The 22,825-nt window shown below is 33.5% G+C and overlaps 1 protein-coding gene across 9 annotated transcripts in view; it reads right to left on the minus strand.

The window, feature by feature from the left end:
- Positions 1-22,825, minus strand: part of DMD (dystrophin) — a 2,070,581-nt gene that overhangs the window by 1,162,987 nt on the left and 884,769 nt on the right. The gene's annotated exons all lie outside the window — the stretch shown is intronic.

Consider the following 22,825-nt stretch of genomic DNA (forward strand, 5'->3'; position numbering starts at 1 on the left):
GTCTCCCTTCGGCTCAGGGCATGATCCCGGCATTCTTCATCCTGGGATCAAGCCCTGCATCAGGCTCCTCCGCTGGGAGACTGCTTCTTCCTCTCCCACTCCCCCTGCTTGTGTTCCCTCTCTCGCTGGCTGTCTCTCTCTCCATCAAATAAACAAATAAAAAAAAAATCTTAAAAAAAATAAAAAAATAAGTTTCAAATGGGTTGTGGTTACTGGCCCATTTATGAGTTATGAGGTCAAAGAAACTAAAAAAGAAAAAATGTACTATATCCCATATTATTATGATATAGTCCTTAAAAATACCTATATATCTAATATAAATACGGTATATAGAAAATATGTCAACACATTCAAAGTCTAGCTAAAAAAAAAAAACTAGCATCTGGAGAAAACAAACCCATAATACAATAAGGTAGCCATTTTTTTTCTCCATTAAAGTTAAATAAAGACAAAGATGGGTTAAATCTTTAAAAGAAAAGTTTATTAATGATTAAAGTGACCCATGATATGAAAATCTGTTAATGTGTATCTGATTATCTTTCCTCAAAAGGGCATTATTAAATAGTATAGATTATTTTAAAATCATAACACAATAGCCTGTCAATCCCAAATACGATTACAGGCTTTTTATGGGTTCTGATGGGTCATAAATGACAAGCAACTAGAAAAGAACTTAGGTAGCTCCCTTTCCTAGTCTCAAAAGTATTTGGAGAAAGACAATTAAGTTTCCTTCTAGGGATCACTATGGTAAGAAACACACTTGAGCTATTTTTATTTATTTCTCCTTGGTCATTTATATAAATTACAAGTTTAAAAAGGGAAGTAAAAATATCATATTTGGTGAAAAATACTGCATTAATCCACAAAGAATCAAATAATAAAGCATACAAAAAACAAGAATATGACACAGATGAGGTATGTATGGGTTTAGTCTTTCCTGTTGACAGTTTTGGATACACATAAATGCCAAGGCAATACGAGCACGCTGACAGTACTCAGCCTTCCGTGTGTTTAATTAAGTCACTGGGTAGAAAGATTTTAAATAATCAGCCTAATGAGTCCAAATGGATTCGTTATGATTTTACATAAAGAAAACAGCAATAAGAGAGTTTGCTTTTAGGTATCCCCACTTCCTTTATGCATCAACTAGAAAATTGTCTCTGTGAAGCTATGTAAGAAGAAAAGGAGAAGGTCAGCCCTCAAATGATCATTAATTGATCAACAAACTGTATTAAGCTTATAACTTAACTCCCTTTTGTTCAAAAATAATAAGACATGTTAAATAATAAAGCAATCAGTGTAAAAGTGCAGAAAATCATCCTTTATAATCCTATTATTTATTTTCTAAAATCAAATTTTTGGTGCAGGGCAGGCTGTCAGTGAAGGAGGTATGCAGGTGAAGCTCGATTTGCCATTTTCTAAGTATGTCCTACTTTTAGAAGGCCAGGTATGTGTAGTGTCCTGTAAAATGGGTCTGGCTGCAGGACCTGCTCGTTCATCTGCCTCATGGTGATTCTTCTCTCCCACACCATCAAATTTATCTAGCTCCTCAGGGCCAAGCTAAATTACCATCTAATTAAACTGATAAACTAAATCTTGATAATGTGTTAATGGCTTATAGTGGTTTAAAGTGTTATCCTCCACAGAATAACATTTGCATTTTAATAAGGATTTTCAATAAATTAACATTCATTATTAACTTGGTAGAATTCTAGTCACTAAGTATGGCTTGTGAGAGAAGAAAGAAAAGGGCTTTGGTTCCCACTAAGGTAACCACCAACATATATGGCCCATCTTGTAAGAAATCGCAAGAAAAATAACATGATAATTTCATAGATAGGTTATATATCCAAGGTGTCTAACAAAGTAAAATAAATGTACCAAAGACTCAAGCATAGTTAGCATATATTTGTTGAATAAAAGAATAAAGAAATTACCAGCTTAAAAAGACAATTTAAAAAAATAGATGTTTGGCTAGAATTGCTAGGGTCTACAGTTGTACTATAACGTCCACTTGGGAATTCCCAGAATGCAAGCAGGAATATTTTCTTCATTTCATAATGTAATCTTCACTGGTATAGATTTGGAAGTATTTCTGATAACCATGTCATATCTCTCCAGTTCAGTGCACACCAGCTCATGCTGTTACATGTGCATGTCTTGGCTTTTCAGTTGTCTCTCTGTTATTAATTTAACTCATTACATGTGAACAAAAAAAAGAAGGAATTGTTTGGGATACTGTTATACAATTAGGAGATGTTAATTCTAGCCCATTCATGGAGGTCTATAATGCCTATTAGATTATAGTGTCTGAGAAGAGTCAGTCAAGAAATCTTTTTAATCCTTCTAACTCTTCCCAAACTGTTCACATAAAATTTTTAATTTATATACCTAGTATATATTTTTTGATAGGAAGCTATTCTATCAGCTTGAAAATACCTGGCCCAGTTTTTCATATGTTCACATGTGAAAATGAACACACATGTACATGTACACATACATTTACTTTAAATGGAAAATAAAATTAACACAAGAAAAATAACTTTGGAATTACTTTAAATTCTACAATTATATGTCATACTACCATATTACTTATTTTCTATTGCTCTGTGGATCTTCCAGTTTGAGTGGATTTTGTAGAACAGACTCACAATATTAATTTCTACGTAACACTTCTCAAACATTTCAGAAAACCTGGCTATTGTTTAAATCCACATTATTTAATGAGGCAATTAAGTACATATTTCTGAATATGCCTATGCCATAATTTTGTTTTTGAATGAATTTTTTCTTTATTAAAAATGTGATAGTGCTAAGTGAGTCAGAGTAAGACAAATACTATATGATCTCACTTGTTGAATTTAAGAAACAAAACAAATAAGCAAAGGATAAAAAAGAGAGAGAGAAACCAAACAAGAAACAGGCTCTTAACTATAGAGAATAAACCAATGGTTACCAGAGGGGAGGTGGTTGGGGTGGGTGGGGGAAAATAGGGGATAGGAATTGAAGATAGGAATGAAAAAAATAAAATGGTAAGAAAAAATAAAAATAAAAATGTGAGAGTGAATACACCTATAACTGCATTGTCCAATATGATAATCCTTAGCTACATGTGACTATTTAAATTTAAATCTAAATTATTTAAAAGGAAATAAAATTAAGATTTTAGTTGCTAATGAGATTAAATTACAACACGGTGTCCAATTTTTAATAATATAGAAAGTTCATAATGCAAAAGCTAGGATCTTTATGTGAAAAATTTTAACACTAGTATCTATCAGAAAACAATTGTAGCATATCTAGATTGACAGTTTTCCTCACAGAGATTTTGACTGGCTACTAAATCCAATTTAAAATGTCAAAAGCTTAAAATTCAGTAAACTTGTCATACTACATCTGATAGATTTTAGTGAACTGTTGACATTTTTTCATATATACAGCCCCTCAATCTCTAAGTAATCTCATCAACTCTGATGAAATTAATTAATAAAATCACCTATGTGAAGTATATAAATTATTTACACAGGATTTATCTGTTGAAAGCTTATGGATTTATGCATATATATAGGTATGTGTGTGTGTACATACAAACAAAATGCAAAAGTTGAGGTGGTGGGAATATTACCTTATGTACATGTTTTCTGCCTCGCTCACAGGTGAGTAGACTCAACCTCCAAAATAACCGTGACTAACTACTAGAATCTAGAAGAATATACACATTCAAGATTCAGATTATAGAAAAAGAGAGGAAGGTGGGAGAGAAAGATCATGAATCGGTGGTCTTTGAATCTCTGGCACAGTCTGGGATGGAAACTGTCAACCTGGTGATTTCCAGGTGTGTATGTGGGATGACTTGTGGGAGACAACTGATTTAACGAGATTCATTTGACCCAGGAAGGAATCAGTACCTGCTGGTTTGCTTCATGCAGGAATTACAGGATGGTACGAAATAACGGAGGACAGCCTTAACCCAGCCCCCCGCGTCTTATGCATAAGATCAAGATGCTTTCCTACACCTACTTTTTCTGGAAGGTTCTGGCTTGTTAAGTCTTTCTTCACCAGAAACAAATACTCCCATTATTTTTTTTTTTTTTTTGGTTCTCAATCAGCACTATATAATAGAATCCACAAACCTGATTTATATTTGTGCTAAAAATATCACACCCTTTGACTTAAACACAAAGGAAAGAACACAAGCCATTTTAGTAGATATAAGGGACTGAAAAAGGGAAACAAAGCTGGGGGTCCACACAAGTAATATACTGGAAGAGACAAGAGCTTTAATAAAAATGAAATGAGAAGCTTTAAAAAAATAACACTAGAGCTCAGAAAGCCTGATACCTGGTTTTTAAAAATTCAATAGATGATCTGGAAAAGAGAATGGTCACTGCTAAAAATAAAATGTGGGCTCTGAATGTTCAACCAGAGGAAGTACCCGACAACACAGAGACAGAATGAAAATGAAATCCTAAGTGAGAAGATAAAAGGAATGATAGAGGATGATAGAATCGGGACATACAATATGTAAAGAATACAAATATCAAAAGGAGAAAAGAACAGATGAAATAGAAAAAAATTATTAAAATAACTGTAGGACAAAATTTTCCTGAGCTAAAAAATTATTGATCTGCTAAAGTTAAAAATGTTACCCAAGTACAAAGAAGTGTACAAGAATAATTAAAGAAACATATTTAGAAATACATTAAATCATATCTTAGTAAAATTTCTGAACTCTGAGAGACGGGGTGAAGGGCATCTTAAAGAGTTTGAGACAAAGAGAACAATTTAAATATAAAAATAATGAAATTTGGACTAGCATCAGACTTCATACTGGCCACAATGTACACTAGGACATAGTGGAAGTTAGAAGACAATGAAAACTAGAGAATAGTGGTCCATAACCTACAGAGACTATTTAAAAAAAGAGAGAGATCAAAGAATGATGTTATCATCCAAAGAATCCATCCTCACGACTGCAGGAGAAAAATCATTTTAAAAATACAAGCATTGAGAAGGTATACATCCTTATATACTTTTTAGGAGGAAATTTCTCAAGCACTACAACCAAATGAAAAATAAAGTATAATAAAGGTTTCTTTTTTCTTTTCTTTAGAGATAGAGTGTGCAAAGGCAGAAAGAGGGACAGAGGGAAAGAGAGAATCTTAAGCAGGCTCCATGCTCAATAAGGAGCCCAATGACTCAGGGCTCAATCTCACGACCCTGAAATCATGACGTGAGCTGAAATCAAGTCTTACCAAGGGAGCCACCCAGGCACCCCTATAATTAGGATTTCTAAACAGGAGGAAATAAAGAGTACAAAGAAAGAGTGATGACCAATAAACTCTATAGGGGGGTTTTCATTAAATGTAATAGAACAGCAATAGTTTATTTTGAGTGATAACATGACTTTGTGAACTAGGTAAGTTACACTATAATTGGAAATAATAGTAGTTAGGAACTAAGATTATAAATTATTGATTTTTAAAGGATTTTACCTTGACTTGGAAAGAATGAGGTGTTGCTGAGGAAATCATACTGCTGGGGAAACCAAGTTCTTATTTAATTTTGGTATAAAACTACAAATAGTGGGGTTAAAGATTGTTAAAAAAAAGAATCTAAGCACTAGTAAAATGGAAATGCAGAGTGTAACTTCAAAATTACCTGCAGTAAGGGGAGGGATGTAGTAGAATGCAATAAAGATAATGATTTACAGAATTATAGACACAGGACAAGAGGAAATTAAATTATACCATAACATATGATGGAAGGAATTTAAACATTATAGTTGTAAGAATTATTTTTACAATAATGAAGCTGATTAAATTTCCTTATTCAAAGATCAGCGTCAGATTAACATATACGCATCTATAATCTGTTTACAAGGAACACGTGAAAAACAAGGTCACAATGGTGTATAACATAATGATAGGTGATGCTACATCAGGAAAAATTTATGAAAAGTTGGAATCAAATAATAATATCAAGTGAAGTATAATTCCAGGACAAATGGGTTCAAGAGAATTACTATAGTGATTAAAGTCACAATTTTTACCAAAAAAAAAAAGTAACAGTCATTGTTATGCCTCAACATTTGGCTGCATCCTACATGGGATAAAAATTACTAAAAATAAAAAAGAGAATGCGATAAAATCACAGCTATAATTTGTAGCTTCCATATACCTCTTCCAGAATTTGTTGGATCAAGTAGACCAAACCAAACAAAAACCAAAACCAAGAATAAAGATTTTTTTAAACCAGCAAGCTAACTTTAATCCACATTTTGTACACAATGAAAATGCACATTCTTCCTTTATATTGCAGGGACATTAAAAAAGATCATATATCCACCAAAAAAATTCAAGAAAGGATGAAAAAGAGATTTCAAGTCATCTTTTCTTATCATAAGCTAATAATCTAGAAATGTAGAAAAATAACAGAATAAACTTTGATTCTTCTAAACTGTTAAAAAGGATGCCTCAGGTCTGTATACATTGCCTGGAAAAATGTCCTTGATAGACTGTTCTACTTAAAAACCATACATAGAATGAAGCAATATTTTTAAAAATGGGAAAGCATATTGATATATATAATATTTATGGTTAAGAAGCACAGAATATAATATGAAAAGATAATACTAAACTGTAGGCATTTATTGCAAAAAGAGGAGAACTGCCAGAAGGAAGAAATGGAGAGTACTAATGTTTTCTTAATATACTTCATATTGAGTGAACTGTTAAACATTTATGTATTACATTTAAAATAACCATAGAAGCAAAAAGACAGAGCTTGCAATGGTAAATACAATCTTTATATAACCTGTTTATGAGTAGTCATGGCTCCTTCTTATTGGCTTTACCAAAATAGGCTGTTTTCACTTCAACCAAAGCTGTAGAAAAGCATGTACTTTTTTAAAAAAAATTTAATTCCAGTAGGAAAGCATATACTATTAATTGACTCTTAAGGAAACATAGACCAAGACAAATGCTTAAGAAAGCAGGATGAATGTATTTTCAAAGAATGCTATATATCACTGAAAATGACGCTGTTGGCCTTCACTGTGCATGTCCTTGACTGAAGAGTCCTGGCAATGAATGGGATGATTTTGCACATGAAGAAAAGAGAATTATTTTTAGGTGTTTGAGGCTCCTGAAGATGAGTAAGGAAACTTCAGAGCAAATGGAAAGTTGTGTTCTTATTTAAGGGCATCCACTGTTAGATCTATTTTTGACTTAGCTTAAGAGTTCAATTTTATCTATTTATTTATTTATGTATTTATTTAGAGAGAAAGAGAGAGAGTGCAAGTGGGAGAGGGGAGGGGTAGAGGGAGAAGGACAAAAAGAATAATGGCTTAAATGGCTTAGCATGAACCACGAAGGGCCTGATCCTACAACCACGAGATCAAGACCTGAGCGGAGTCCGACACCCAACCGAGTGAGCAACCCAGGGGCCCCTAAGAGTTCAATTTTAAACGAAGAATTAAAATTAGAATAACTAGTGAGAAAAATACCCAAGCCAAAGCAGTTATTTAGCTAAGTTTAAAACAATGAATAAAATGGCAGATTTTTGTTTTGCAGTTTTGAAATGACTTATCCGATGCTTCTCCTGCATTCTAAATTGCTTTTGTTAAGCTCAAGAATTTTCCTATTTCTTTGGCCCGAGAATATGAGGGTATCTTCATCTAAATGCCCTTAATTTGCCATACTACAAAGCTGTGATCACAAAGACAGCGTGGTACTGGCACAAAAACAGACACATAGATCAATGGAACAGAATAGAGAGCCCAGATATGGACCCTCGGCTCTATGGGCAACTAATCTTTGACAAAGCAGGAAAAACCATCCAGGGGAAAAAAAAAACAGTCTCTTCAATAAATTGTGCTGGGAAAATTTTGTTTTTAGATGTTGGAAAATTGTACAGCTATATGAAAAAGAATGAAACTTGACCACTCTCTCACACCATACACAAAGATAAACTCCAAATGGATGAGAGACCTCGATGTGAGACAGGAATCCATCAAAATCCTAGAGGAGAACATAGGCAGCAACCTCTTTGACATTGGCCACAGCAATTTTTTCATGATGCATCTCCAAAGGCAAGAGAAACGAAAGAAAAAATGAACTTGTGGGACTTCATCAAGATAAAAAGCTTCTGCACAGCCAAGGAAACAGTCAAAAAAACTAAGAGGCAGCCCACGGAATGGGAGAAGATACTTGCAAATGACACTGCAGATAAAAGACTAGTATCCGAGATCTACAAAGAACTTCTCAAACTCAATACACAAGAAACAAATAATCAAATCAAAAAATGGGCAGAAGATATGAACAGACAGTTTTCCAATGAAGACATACAAATGGCTAACAGACACATGAAAAAATGTTCAAAATCATTAGCCATCAGGGAAATTCAAATCAAAACCACACTGAGATACCACCTTACGTCAGTTAGAATGGCAAAAATGGTCAAGGCAGGAAACAACGAATGTTGGAGAGGATGTGGAGGAAGGGGATCCCTCTTACACTGTTGGTGGGAATGCAAGTTGGTACAGCCTCTTTGGAAAACAGTGTGGAGGTCCCTTAAAAAGTTAAAAATAGACCTACCCTATGATCCAGCCATTGCACTACTGGGTATTTACCCCAAAGATACAGATAGTGAAGGGCCCCATGCACCCCAATGTTCATAGCAGCATTGTCCACAATAGCTAAATTGTGGAAGGAGCCGAAATGCCCTTCAACAGATGACTTGATTAAGAAGCTGTGGTCCATATATACAATGGAATATTACTCAGCCATCAGAAAGAACGATTACCCAACATTTGCAGCAACATGGACGGGACTGGAGGAGATTATGCTAAGTGAAATAAGTCAAGCAGAGAAAGACAATTATCATATGGTTTCACTCCATTTATGGAACATAAGAAATAGGAAGATCTGTAGGAGAAGGAAGGGAAGAATGAAGGGGGGGTAAACAGAAGGGGGAATGAATCATGAGAGACTGTGGACTCTGGGAAAGAAACTGAGGGCTTCAGAGGGGAGGGGGGTGGGGGATTGGGATAGGCCGGTGATGGGTATTAAGGAGGGCACACATTGCATGGAGCACTGGGTGTTATATAATAATGAATCATGGAACACTACATCAAAAACTAAAGATGTACTGTATGGTGACTAACATAACATAATAAAAGATTATTATTTTAAAAATGCCCTTAATTTGAAGAGGTACTAATAACCTTGAGATATAATAATAATATTTAAAAAATTATATGACCTAATTCCAAATACCATGAGTTTGATAATTATCTCACATTCTATTCTCCTTTTAAACATTCATAATTATTCTATATGCTTGTAACAAAAAGTAAGGTGTTACAAAGCAGAACTTTTGGAACTTGACTGAAAGATGGAGAGTAAACTATAAAAATTACCATCTTGATGAGTTTAGCAAGCAGTTTTATCAAAGGCAAAGTGTATATTTTACAAAGTAAACTTTAGTACGCAAACATAAGTATATACACAGGAATTTATATTTATATTCCTATATTTAAATATACACAGTCATATGTCTATGTGCACACAACATGGCATAGATGATTGATAGATATTTAGGTAGTTAGATGTTTAGAGACCAATCATCTGGCAGCAGTGTTTTGTGATTTAGGAAGCTAATATGCCATATGCTATTATGTGCTACACACTTAGAAGAAAGACTGATTTTTTATTATATATATATATATATTAGTCACCATACAGTACATCCCTAGTTTTTGATGTAAAGTTCCATGATTCATTACTTGCGTATAACACACAGTGCACCGTGCAATACGTGCCCTCCTTAATACCCATCACCAGCCTAACCTAATTTTGTTTGGGGAATAAACTTAGCATGGATAATTTAATTATTTTAAGTTTATTCCCCAAACAAAATTAGGTTAAAAATCATTAATCTTTCTTCTTAAATTATCCATGTTAAGTATAAACCAAATCAAATAAATAATCATAAACACACATAATCTCCTTCCTCTCCCTCTTTGTGTCATGCTCTGCTAAAGAGTTTCTCGGGGCCATGCATCCATATATCCTTATACACAAGTTCTTTTTGGCTTCAAATCCAGGCTGCAGCTATTATTTCATATTTCTGTCATTTATTCTTTTCCCTTTGCCTTTTGGCCTCTACTGGGAGCAGAACAACAAGATAATTACATTTATTAGAATTCTCTCTCTAATCAGAGTGAAATAAAAAACAATCTTCATAAAAGGATCTGAATAGTCCTCTCAAAAGGAAATTTAAGTAAGCTTTGGACTTCATGAACTTTACCAAATCAATTTAGGGAATCCAGAGGCCTTTGTTCTACTCCTTTCCTGATTCGTGGCTGTGTTCCAGGTAATTCATAATGATGTCCATCTGACCTGTGAATGAATGAGTTGCTGTGTGTGTGTAGAAACTACTATGTTTAATGTTATTTTTCTAAAATAATATACTTTGCCAAGTTATAAATAGCTTTGTAAAATATGATAGTCACTGAAGAAAACCATTTTCTTCTCACCAAAGATTATGCTCAATTCTTTCAGAGGGTTTTGTGAGTTTAATGACACCTTGGGCTTAATGTGCTCCACTTTACAATCAAGATAGCTTCTCCTGAAATAGCTTGTTCTTTGTCAATGTTCCAGAAAATAATTAGCATTGTATTTTCCCAAGGAAAGAATTCCAATGTAAAATTGAAGTGTTCTGCCTAGCACATTTCCAAGTTTTAACTGAAAGAAACCATCCCATATTCACATGATCACTTTTAAATTCATTTTAGATCATATATTTTTAAAAAGATAATTAACTAAGTCCTTAACATATTTCTTAGAATTCTTTGTAAAAGCAACTACAGAGTAAATAAAGTGTTCTGCCAACTTAAAAACATTATATTAATTTTTTGCTGCTCAAAACTTTTCAGAATGCCAATTTAATCTGCTTACTTTTTGTATCCAAATTGTTCAAAGTGTAAAAATTAACTAAAATGGTGAATGTAAAAGCAGTGTGTAAGTAAAAGCAGTGTGTAAATCAAAAAAGTTTGGAATCTTCATGTTTTCAGTTTTCAATTTTGATAAAGCACAAGAAAGGTAACATTTTCAGTTAAACCAACTAATTTATTTTATTGTCTGGATTCCAAATAGCACTACTAAATGATGCTATCTCTGAAAGGAACAAAGGAGGATTTAAATCCAGAGGATAAAAATATTTACAAGTGAGCAAATGCTGTCCTGCTACGTTTATTTTATGTATGTATATATATTGATAACATAGGAGGCAGGTGTTGTGATACCCTAATTCCAGCCCTTGTATTTGTTCTTGTATTTGCTTCTCACAAGCTACAAAAGAAATTTCAGAAACTTATTCCAGGGGGATAACGCTTGTTGAAGGCCATAAAAATGAAAGGCAATCAGGAGTTTTAGAGCTTTCCTTTCCTCATTCTCAAAATTTCAAGCAACCAACATAGGTATTTGGCAGGGATGTTGCCCCTTCATGTGAACAAGTTCATCCAAATGGATGGTTCCTAGACTTTGTATTTCATAAGCCAATAAAATACTACCCCAAATGTCAGGAAACCTCACAAATTTCTGAGATTTATTATTTCTAGTAAAGGACACTGTCATGAAATAATAATAAAAGAGAGAAAGAAAAAAAGTAAAGATGAAAGAAAGGCTATCTTAATGCTCTCCCACCCACCATCAACTGCAGAAAGCCATACTTTTTGAAGAAAGGACAATTCTTTCATAAATTTAGCTCTTTGAAAAGCTCAACACATTCGCTCTTATTTTTTCCCCTTTCCTAAGGACCAGTGAAAACTTTCAGACACTGGTACACTTCCAGTGTTTCCATGTAGGAAACTGGGGCACCAATGTTGTAAGAATAAAGAACAAACAATTGAATTGCAGGAATTCCACAAGAAGATCCATTCTTCCATTTATTCAACACATTTTTATTGAACACCTATGCAGTGGTAGAATCTATATATAAGAAAAATTGTAGTTAACAAGATAAACAAGTCTCTGCCCTTGTGGAGCCCACAATTCCCATGGTAGAAGATAAATTATAAATAAGTACACAAATAAACATAATATTTTCAGATCATGGTAAGTGCTATAAGGAAAATAATCTGGCTAATATTATACAACATGATGCAGGAGGTGAAGGGAATGTCCTGAACTCTATCAGACAGGATGTTGAAGGATATATTTGCTCTACATCCTGCCAGATGAGCGGACACTAGCAGGCAAAGATCCAGAAAGTACCAAGAAAAGGAGACCACAACCACAAAGACTATGACATGGAAGACATTTTTGCAAGACTGAAGAAGAGGAGGCCATTGTGGCAGTACATTAAAGAGGCCGTTTTTCACTAAGGAAGCTAATATACGGAAGAGTCTAGTTCTCTCAAAATAATTTTCCATGTAGGAAACAGTAAAGTGTATCTATCTATGAGGTAAGAAACTAGAGTGTCCATGATATTATTCTATTGTTTCACGTATATCTGTAATTGGCTAAGTACCAGTCACAGTACAGAATCTGAATTTTGTAGAGATCACAAAGGTAGTTATAAATATTATAGATTACCATATTTGTTAAACAATACAGTTATTTATATTTTGCCACCCAGACATTCGTAAATATTACGGAAAACTATTTGCATAGAACTCCTGGAAATCCCCCCAGTTGATTTATCTTGGAAATAAATGCCTATTCATTGCTATTTAAGAATGTCTCTAAGTTATGAATTGATCTAAACATGTTAAATTTGTACATATATGAACTCTGGGTTTTCATTTTATCCATACATCTTTTATCCATGGACTACTCGCCACTCAATATAGCTTTCCTCTGCTTTACATGTATTAAAATAGCCATTTAAAGTTTTAAAAATCACTCATGATTATAGCACGTGGTGTCAAATCTGCGAATGCAATCCATTTGGACTTTCAATTGGTTTTTTAGTAGACAGCTGTCTATATTTATTGAGTACTACACTCAGAAGATTAAATAAGTAAAAAGGTAAAAATTATTGAAATTTTTAAAGAAAATTATGTAGCATAATGAAGTATCTGTGAATAAATGCATTTGTATTACTTAAAATAAAACTACATTTCAAATACATTTTAGTATTTCAAAAGCCACTGGTTCATGAAAGAGGGCAGAAGAAATACCAGACAACTAAGCAAACTTGAAGACATTGTAACTGTTTATTTCATGAAAATCAAACTAAGGAAAGTTATACGCTTGAATTAATTTTATTCATCTGTTCTAAGAATATGTTCCATACAATGAGAGCCTTAAGTAATCAGTGAAGAATCAGAATGATTCACAGATGGTGTAAGTGATTTAATTATTTTTAACCAGTTGTTTCGGGCATGCTCAGAAGGATATTGCCAACTCCACTGCAGAAGCCATCTGAGCTCCCTTCCAGCTGGTGTTCCATATTTTGAAAGCAAATTTAGATTGCACAAAATTACACTTTTTATTGTTATATTGCAAACGGAGGTCAAATTGCTGTGTATAAATTCTCATACTTTTCCCCCCTTCATTGTAGGAGTTATATTTATCAAATATCACGTCTTTTGTATGATTGCCATGGATTCGCCAATGTTGTTTTATGTTTTGTGTTGTCTGGCACATAGGAGGCACTAGATAAATGGTTATTAAATGAAAGAAATGCCGATTCAATGTATCCAAAATTAAATTTGAGTTTCTTTACAGACTCCCAGTAAGTGTATGGAATTCTGATTTCACTGCGCTCTTATATTAGGAGGTTCTCATTAACAGCAAATAAAAAAGGAAAGAAACTGATATAAAACAATGCTCCTCCACCAAAGAGAAAATATCAAATTTCTTTGTTACTTTAATAATTAAAACTATACCCTGATGTTGGAATCTATACCCTTAATCTTATGGGAACTCAGGGAAGTTGCTTGATAAATTTTGACCCGCTTAGGTTGTTTTTGAGGATCAGAGATACTCTTTGTAAAAATCTAGTATTGCCTACCTCTAGTATGCAAGATAACTGTGTTATCTCTCAACAAAATAATGATATTCACAATTATTTTCCCTTAGACCCAGAAAAGATAAATTTTGCTTAAGGTCCTTATTCACAATAAGGAGTAAACTGTTACATAACAGTTCTATCAAAAGTTACCATTTTTCAAATACTGTCATTCCAAGGAAGAGAATATTTATTTTAGTGAAACAAGTTACTCTGATGCCAAAAATGAGTTATATCTATTCTAAATTCACTGATAAAATTACATAATAAAACTGTATATATCCATAATGCATCAGATTGAATTTTGCGTTTATACCTTATATTTATTAAAAATACATTACTGTTTACCGTCAATATTTCCTGAAGATTGTGTTAAATTTCCTCTTGACAGCAAAATATGATACAGTACATTACTATAAGAAAGACAACTTTATTTATATATTTGACACCAAAATGACTTTAGTCATTCATTATAGCTTTAATTAGAAAGATGAACATACAAAATTATGTACCTAATATTGCCATAACCTAACTATACAATAACTGTGTGTATTAATATAAGCAGGGAATCTAGTTAACGCATTTATATTAATATTTTTAATTTATTGTACTGTTCAGATCCAGTCATTTGAGGTAGTATTTCTGAGGTAACATGTTGTCTGAAACTCATTTATAAAGTGGTGAATTTATTTAAACTTACGAGAATATTAAATTGCAATTGTCATCTTATATACAGTAAGGGCTTTGGACTGGAAAGATTCAGAAAAACCAAAGTTCTGTGTTAATGTAGTTGCTTACCATCTTTGGCCAATTCAAATAATGCTCTTAAGCCCCAGTATGCAGTCTGGATTATTCATTGTATTTCAATAGTTTATTCATTTTTTTCTCTCTGGACTTCAGAAATTTTATACTCTCTTTTATTGGGTTAATGGTTACTCCAAAACTATTAACGTGCACAAAAAAATTTGTATGGTCTCTTTCTGAGCATTAAGAGGATCTTAGAGTCATTTTATTCATCATTCATTCAACAAATGTATATTGTGTACATATTACTTGCTAATTGTTGTTTTTGGTTTGGAGGACACAGCAGTGGGGGAAAAAAGAGAAAATTCCTGCATTTTAGGAACTTGCACTCTACAGAGAGAGAGAGAGAGATAATAAGATGAAGAACGGAAATATTTTAACTTCCCTGGTAGTGAATTTTATGCACAAAAATAAGTGGGGTGGGTCAAGCAAGTGTATGTGTTTCATTCAGAACACTATCAAGTAAAGACTTGAAGGCAGAGATGGAGGGGGCTGTGCAGATGTATGGGGGAAGAGTGTTCTAGGTGTAAGGAACACAATGCAAAGAGAGCATGTCAGCCATGTTCCAGGAGAGTGAAAAGGCCAATGTAGGTGGAGCAGAGTGAACAAGACATTAAGTATTAAGAGATAAGGCCTGAGAGGTAATAAGGAGCCAGGTAATATATCCCTTGAAATTAACGTAAGGATTTTGGATTTCACTTGAAAATAGATGGGAATCCACCGGGGCATTCTGAACGGATAAAGACACACCTGATTTCTATTTTCAAGTGATGTGTCTGTCTATTGTGTTGAGAATAAGTAAAGGAAAACAAAGATAGATTTTTACCTGAAACCGAAATGACAGTGTTGCCACTATAGTTCAGGGGAGAAGAGTGGTCTGGTTAAAAAATGCAGTACTCATGAGGTTGTACCTGGCATCAGAGTTTTGAGAGTGGATGAAAAGAGCAAAGCACGGAGTATAAACAGAAAGAGGAAACTGTCAGGGCGCCTGGGTGGCTCAGTCAGTTAAGAGTCTGCCTTCAGCTCAGGTCTTGATCCCAGGGTCCTGGGATGGAGACCGACATTGGGTTCCCTGCTCAGCAGGGAGTCTGCTTGAACCTTTCCCTTTGCCCCTCCTACTGCTTGTGCACGCATGTGCTTTCTCTCTGTTTCTCTCTCCCAAAGAAATAAAATCGTACCAAAAAAAAAAAAAAGAAGAAGGAAGGAAGGAAGAAAAAAGAAAGATAGAAAGAAAGAAAGAAAGAAAGAAAAAGAAAGAAAGAAAGAAAGAAAGAAAGAAAGAAAGAAAGAAAGAAAGAGAAAATGTCCAAGGACCGAGCACTGAGACATTTCAACAGTAGAGAGGGGGGTAGCACCAACAGAGACTGACAAAGAACAGCCACAAAAGTAGGAGGCAAACAAGGTGAACTCCATGCAATCTCCCTCTCTACTCAACTGCCACTGATGTCTAGTGTTTCCATTCTGTTTTTTAAATAAATAAATCAGACACTTTTACATTTAGTAAATGTTTCCTTAGGTTTCTCCATTTGTTTAGTATTTTCTTTGCTCATCATTCTTCTTTGCATCTCAAATCTTCCATCTGGAGTCATTTTCTTTCTGGTTAGAAATCAGCCATGATGTGCAAACATGACATGGACTATTACATAGGTTTTAAAAATGTTTACAGAACTCATTTTTACTAACAGAGAAAAAGATGATATAATGTTTAATAATAAAGTTTAAGATATAAAATTATCTTAACACACCATGAAGGTATATGGATGGATAACTGAATAACTAACTGTGGCTAATTCTAAAAAACAAACAACCCCCCCAAACCCTGAGGACCCTACAGTGAGGATGTTCTGCTAGTGAACGAACTCAATTTTTGGTAAGATCTTTCACTGTTATTTAAAAAAAAGTTTCTATAAGTATACAATTCTAGGTTCATAAGTGGTTTTCTTTCATTATTTTTGAAGATATTCTACCATCTTCTGGCTTTTATTGTTGCTTGAAAATTTGCTGTCATTTATACATGTCCATACTTTCTAGGTAATCTAGAAATCTGTGCTGAAAGTTCTCTGTTTTTGGAATTTATCAGTTTCATTATGAGGCTATACTGCTGTATTTCTTTTATTTTTTTTCTGCTTGAGATTTGATCTCCAACCTGGTTATTGAGACTTTCAATAATTTTGGATATTCCTAAGCAATTGTCACTTCAAATGTTGACCTTTTCCCAGTCTCTCCATTCTTTCCTTGTATATTTGACCTTCTCACTCCCTTTCTTATCCTTTTTATTTTCATATTTTTATGTTTTGGTCTCTCTTTATGCATTTTAAGTAATTTATTTTATCCATCTTCCAATTTTCTAACTCCCATCTGTTATATCTAATCTGATGCTTAACTTGTCCATTGAATTATTAATTTATTACATTTTTCAGTTTCTGGAAGTTTTATTCAACTCTTTTCAAAACCTCATGATCATTATTATATTTCTGCCTCTTGTCCCTAATTCCTACTTTTGATGCCAACCATTACTATTTTGAAAATATTTAACATATTTTACGTTCTGAATCTCATTAATTCATTATCTTCTGTCTTTGGGAGTTGGATTCTCCTGTTTGTTTCCTTGGGTAAACTGCCATTTTAATTTTAAACACATGCTCCTGGAACTTCATCAGTGGGAATTATTTAAAGTTTAGGTTTAGGGATGTCTGGTTGGCACAGTCAGTCAAGTGTCTGACTCTTGGTTTCTGGCTCATGTAGTGTTCTCAGGGTGGTGAAATAGAGCCCTGAATTGGGCTCCATGCTCAGCATGGAGTCTACTTGAGATCCCCTCTCCTTCTCTCTCTGCCCCTCCTGTTCATGCTCTCTTACTCTCTAAAATAAACAAATAAAGTAAACAATTTTAAAACAAATAATAAAGTTTAGGTTTAAACAGTGCTAAATGAGAAAGATTTTTACTTGCTTTTGTTAGGCTTATCTGATACCACCAACTCAGAGCAACTTAAATTTTTGGCTTTTGGCTTTTCAGGATACTTATCAGTGTGAGCTCTGGACACCGACCCTTGTGCATACTGTCCTTCAAACCAGTGACTGTAACAAAAATATTTTGGAACTCCTTCATCATTTTTGGTGGTTCATAATCTCTCTTAATTCTGTAAGAAAAAAGTTACTAAGTTTATCCCGAGGCTCAAATATCTAGTCAAAGTTGCATGGATAATGAGAGATGCAGGATATAATGCTAGGTTTTCTTACTTCAAGTATAAAAATTACAACAAAATATCAGTTCTAACATGGGTAGAACCTATTTTACAAATCATGGCCTTGTCTTGATTTTGCAATGGTAATATGATAGGAATCTGGAGATATTTTTATTATTATCAGAACCTTCTATTAAATAAGTCACTTGTGTTGACATATGTGTGTGCCCTGTTCCTTTACAAGGTATTTATATATTCATTCTGTTTTGCTGTACTTAATTTAATTCACCTTGGTTGGGACACCAATGTATTTATTCCATTTGTGGGTTCATGTCTTCCTTAAGTTCTGGGAAATTTTTGGCTATTCTCCCTTAAATATTGCCTCTCCTGTGTTCTTTCTGTCTTCTGCTTTTGTGATTTTATTAGTCATAAAGCTTCTTATTCTGTTCTCTCAGTCTGTCTTCCACATTTTCCATTTTTTTTTATTTTTATGTGGTATATGCTGATCATTTTACTGTAACAAGTTTCTAATTTTCTCTTCACATTTGTTTGATTAGGTGTTTAACACATATACTTAGTTTTTCATTTCAATGACTAGTTTTTGGCTTCTATAAGCTTGATTTGATGTATTATCATCATAAATACCTGTGTATTTTTTGTGTATGGTAGTTTTATAAATTGATGCTTATTTTATTCCTTTCTTTTCAACATATTTACTTTACTATATTCAGTGCTCTTCTATTATTTTAAGTTCATGAAGTACTAATTCTCTTGATCACGATGTTAGATGACTCTAAGTCACCATGTATTCATTTCTTCATATGGGTTGTAATATTTTGCAGTGAACCAATATTCAGTGTTTGTGCGTCTGTGGAACTCTGAAAACAATGACTTATTGTATGATTGTGGGAGAAGACTTCACAGATTTCACCAATCTGGGACCCATTTTATGTTAATTTCTCAGTTTAGAATCTAGAGGCTTAGGGTTAGTATATAAATTCAGACCTCCCACACTCAGTTTTAATTATCAAAGATTTTTCTTCTCCAGCCAGAATCCTTGGCAGATAGAATTGGGCTTGTAGGTAGGATTTATCTATTTCCCATCTACATGTGGCATAAAGACATTGAAGGTTCTATATTTAAACAGGGCTTTCATTTACATCTCTATACTAGATGTTGTATAAGGACTCGTGTAAAAGATCTTCAAAACTTTCTTTTAACCACTGGACCCTCAATCTGGGTTCACTATCACATGAGATAATGTGCTTATTTATGGCAAAGAAAGGGAAGGAAGGTTCCATTATATATTTTGAGCTCAGCTATGTCTTTTAAACTCTTTTAAAATTATATTTTATTCAGAATTTCCTTACATTTGAAAAGAGGGATGAGGGAATCAGTGAGTCTATCATCCTCCTGGAAGGTGATTCTAGCTGAACATACTCTATTTACCAAACAACTATTGAACTATTACATAACTAGAGACTAGAAAAAAAAATATTACAGAAATAGCAATAACTATAATGATCACAATCTAGGAGACACAGAATCTTGACCTACTTGATTTCTTTCTCAACTTTTGTGATATGTTACTACAAAATTGAAGCTGAGACGAGGAAAATTTTATAAGCAGCTACCTCCCGGTTCATTTCCCGAAGCAACCATTATTAATTTTTTACATTTACACCTCTGTTTAGTAAAGAACATTCTGTCTCTAAGAAAATTATTTATGTTCCCAAATTCTCCAAGGATCTTGCATTGGCAGCTGACAATCTTTGCTGTTATTTCAGGGCAAAGAAAAAAAAATCTATGTGGCAATTACGCAAAGAGGATGCTTCCCCTTTAGTCTCAAAATTAATTCGTTATCATTATGTGATAGGAGAAAATACACCAAAAAATGAGTAATGGCATATCAAATCTAGGTTCAGGCATTATTTTACATGAGGTGATGGCAGTCAGCTCTGTGGTTACTTTCCTTATGAAGCAAATGCTTTCTTTTAAGAAAATCCGAAATAACAAAAGCATAATGGTACAGGAATGCTTTTCCTATTTCTTTTTTTCCTGAAGAACACTAGTTCTTCACAACTACTTGAGCAGGAATCCTATCATAAAAATGAAATGAAAATTCCCCTTTTGTACTGCAACTATCCAGATGTGAAAGTCTGCAGAATTTAATCCCCTTGTAGAAATTCATAATCACATTTGCATATCAAAAGCCCTGCTAAATTCTGGAGTAAGGAAACTTTGCTTAATTCAGTGTTTCTCAAACTTTTTTGGACACTAGATATTTTTCTTTCTTTTGAACAACTCCCACAATATTTCCGGAAGCCCTGAGTCCAACTGTGGTGTCTTCCACTTCTTACATGTGCCCTTGGACAAATAAAATTAACCTCATTTAAATTTTCTTTACTGTAAAATGACAATGAAAATAATAAGGTTATTAATAAGAGGATTATTAGTAGAAACAAACTAGATATACGTGAAAGCTCTTTATAGATATTTAAGGTTCTATTCAAATTCAAACAATTTTTAAAAGTTAGTGGAGGAATGTTCATATTATAAAAGTGTTTTTGTCTTACAAAATTATTCACATAAGGACTAACTTATGTAATACGTTTCTTTAGCATTTAAAGTGAAACTACTAACAAAACTAATTTTCTATCAAATTTTCAAGAACTTGTCTATTTTAGAAATGTGTGCTTCTAATGTTAACACACCTTATTACAATTTACTCTGATGTACTAAAAACTATCCTTTACAACACAGTACTGTAATCCTCCTCATATTCACTCTACCACCTCAGTGTTAAACTTCAAGAACTTTGTCTTTTCTCAGTATAACACTTCTGGAAGTAACTGTAATGAAATCTGTATGTTCTAGAAATGCATACATATAAGAAGTATAAAATATTCTTAAAATATGAAAAAACCCGTTAAGTATTACCCGTCCAGATTATACTTCAAAGTTCTACTAAATGTTTATTGTTGCTAAATGGAAGGACATCTGAGTTACAGCACCCACATAAAAGTCTGGGTGAAAAATATTCCATGAAGAAGCAAACATTCAAAGGCCCTGAAATGGAAATGGTGTTGGTGTGTTTAAGTATGGAGAAGACATTTTTACGCCTGTATGACAGGAGAATTGCAAAAAGGGAAACAAAGTTGGAGTAATAGGACAGGCAGGAACCAAATCATGTACAATCTCATAGGATTTCATTGAAAGGGTAATGAGCAGCAGGGGCTTGATAGAATCTCACTTATGCTTTAGGGGCACTCTGGCTTCACCAGAAAGAATATAGTGTAGGTGGGGAAAGACTGGAATCAAGGATTAGAGGCTGTTGAAATAAGCCAGATGAGAGATAATTATGCTGTAGACTAGGGTTTCCACAATGCAGATACTGAGTGGTCTGATTAAAGCTGTATTTTGTGAGTAGAACCAATAGAATTTGAAATGAATTACATGGATAATACAAGAGAAAAGATCAATCATGGATGAGGTCTAGGTTTTGGACTAAGTGACGGTAATTTACTAACACCCATGGAACTGGTTTGGAGCCAAATTACGTAGAGGCGACAATCAGTTAATTCCTGACTGGGGTATGTTATGTTTGAAATATCTGTTAGGCATCCAAAAGAAGCTGAAGAAGTTGTTAGATGTAAAATGTTGAATATCAGCATTATTTACTTGATCTTTGTAGCTATGGGATATCCAGGGCAAGTGGAGTTGTTGTATTTAGAAAAGGGACATTTGTTTTCCATCTTTTACTCTGATGTTTGCATTATTTTTGCTCCCATTCCTGGGACAGGTCATGTATACCTATTCTAAAGGATTACTATTTTTTTTTCTGAGAAACATAATAATGAGCAATAATTCATACTAAACACATTAGGCACAAACTTCATTATTTGTTGTGACCCTCTACAATGAGCCTCCTATTTATGGTATTCTTTGAGTCAAATCACTTCTACACTCTCATAGCCTTCTGTTTTCCTTTACAGCACTTGCTACAATTTAAGTGGCTGAGTACAAAATTTAAAAAAAGAAATCCTTCTTTATATATAGAATTCTAGATAACTTTATATAGCTTGCTCCTTCTTTCTGGCTTCATTTTCCTTTTTTACACTAGCATATTGTTTATTAATTCAACAAGAATGTATAGGTAATAAATTCTCATAGTTTTGTTTATCTGAAAATGCTTGTATGTCTGAAAATATTTTGTCTTCACTTTCGAATCACAGTTTACAGGACATTTGAAAATTTGCCTAGCATACTGAAGATGTTATTTCATTGTCTTCCAATATCTATTATTGATGAAAAGTCTACTGTCAACTTTGTCACCCCGTAGGTATTTTGTTCCTCAGTAGCTTTTATGATACCTTCCTGATCACTGATGTTCTGAGTTTCATTCAAACCTAGCTAGGTGTGACTTGTTTTTATTTATTCCAGTCTAGTTGAGCTTTATTCAACTTGAGGACTCTTGTAAACTGAGATTTATTCAATTTTGTTAAATGTCAGTCATTTATATAAAATATTGTCTCTTCTCCAGGCTCTCTACTTTTCAATCTGGAACTCTCTTCATGCATATATGTGAGCTTTTTATTCCATTCTCTACATATTCCAGTATTTTCAGCAAAGCAAAATTATCCTCAATATCCTTCAATGAATATATTCATTTTTCTTCCATGATGAATCCACTATTTAAAAAGCTGTTTGAGTTATTATTTTAATAATTATAATCTCTAGACTTTTTATTTTTTCAAACCTTCATGTTCACTATTCAAAATGGCCTATTTTTATTGTAGGAATTCCATTACATCCTCTTT

Source organism: Ailuropoda melanoleuca, chromosome X, assembly GCF_002007445.2.
Source record: "Ailuropoda melanoleuca isolate Jingjing chromosome X, ASM200744v2, whole genome shotgun sequence".
Taxonomy (NCBI): domain Eukaryota; kingdom Metazoa; phylum Chordata; class Mammalia; order Carnivora; family Ursidae; genus Ailuropoda; species Ailuropoda melanoleuca.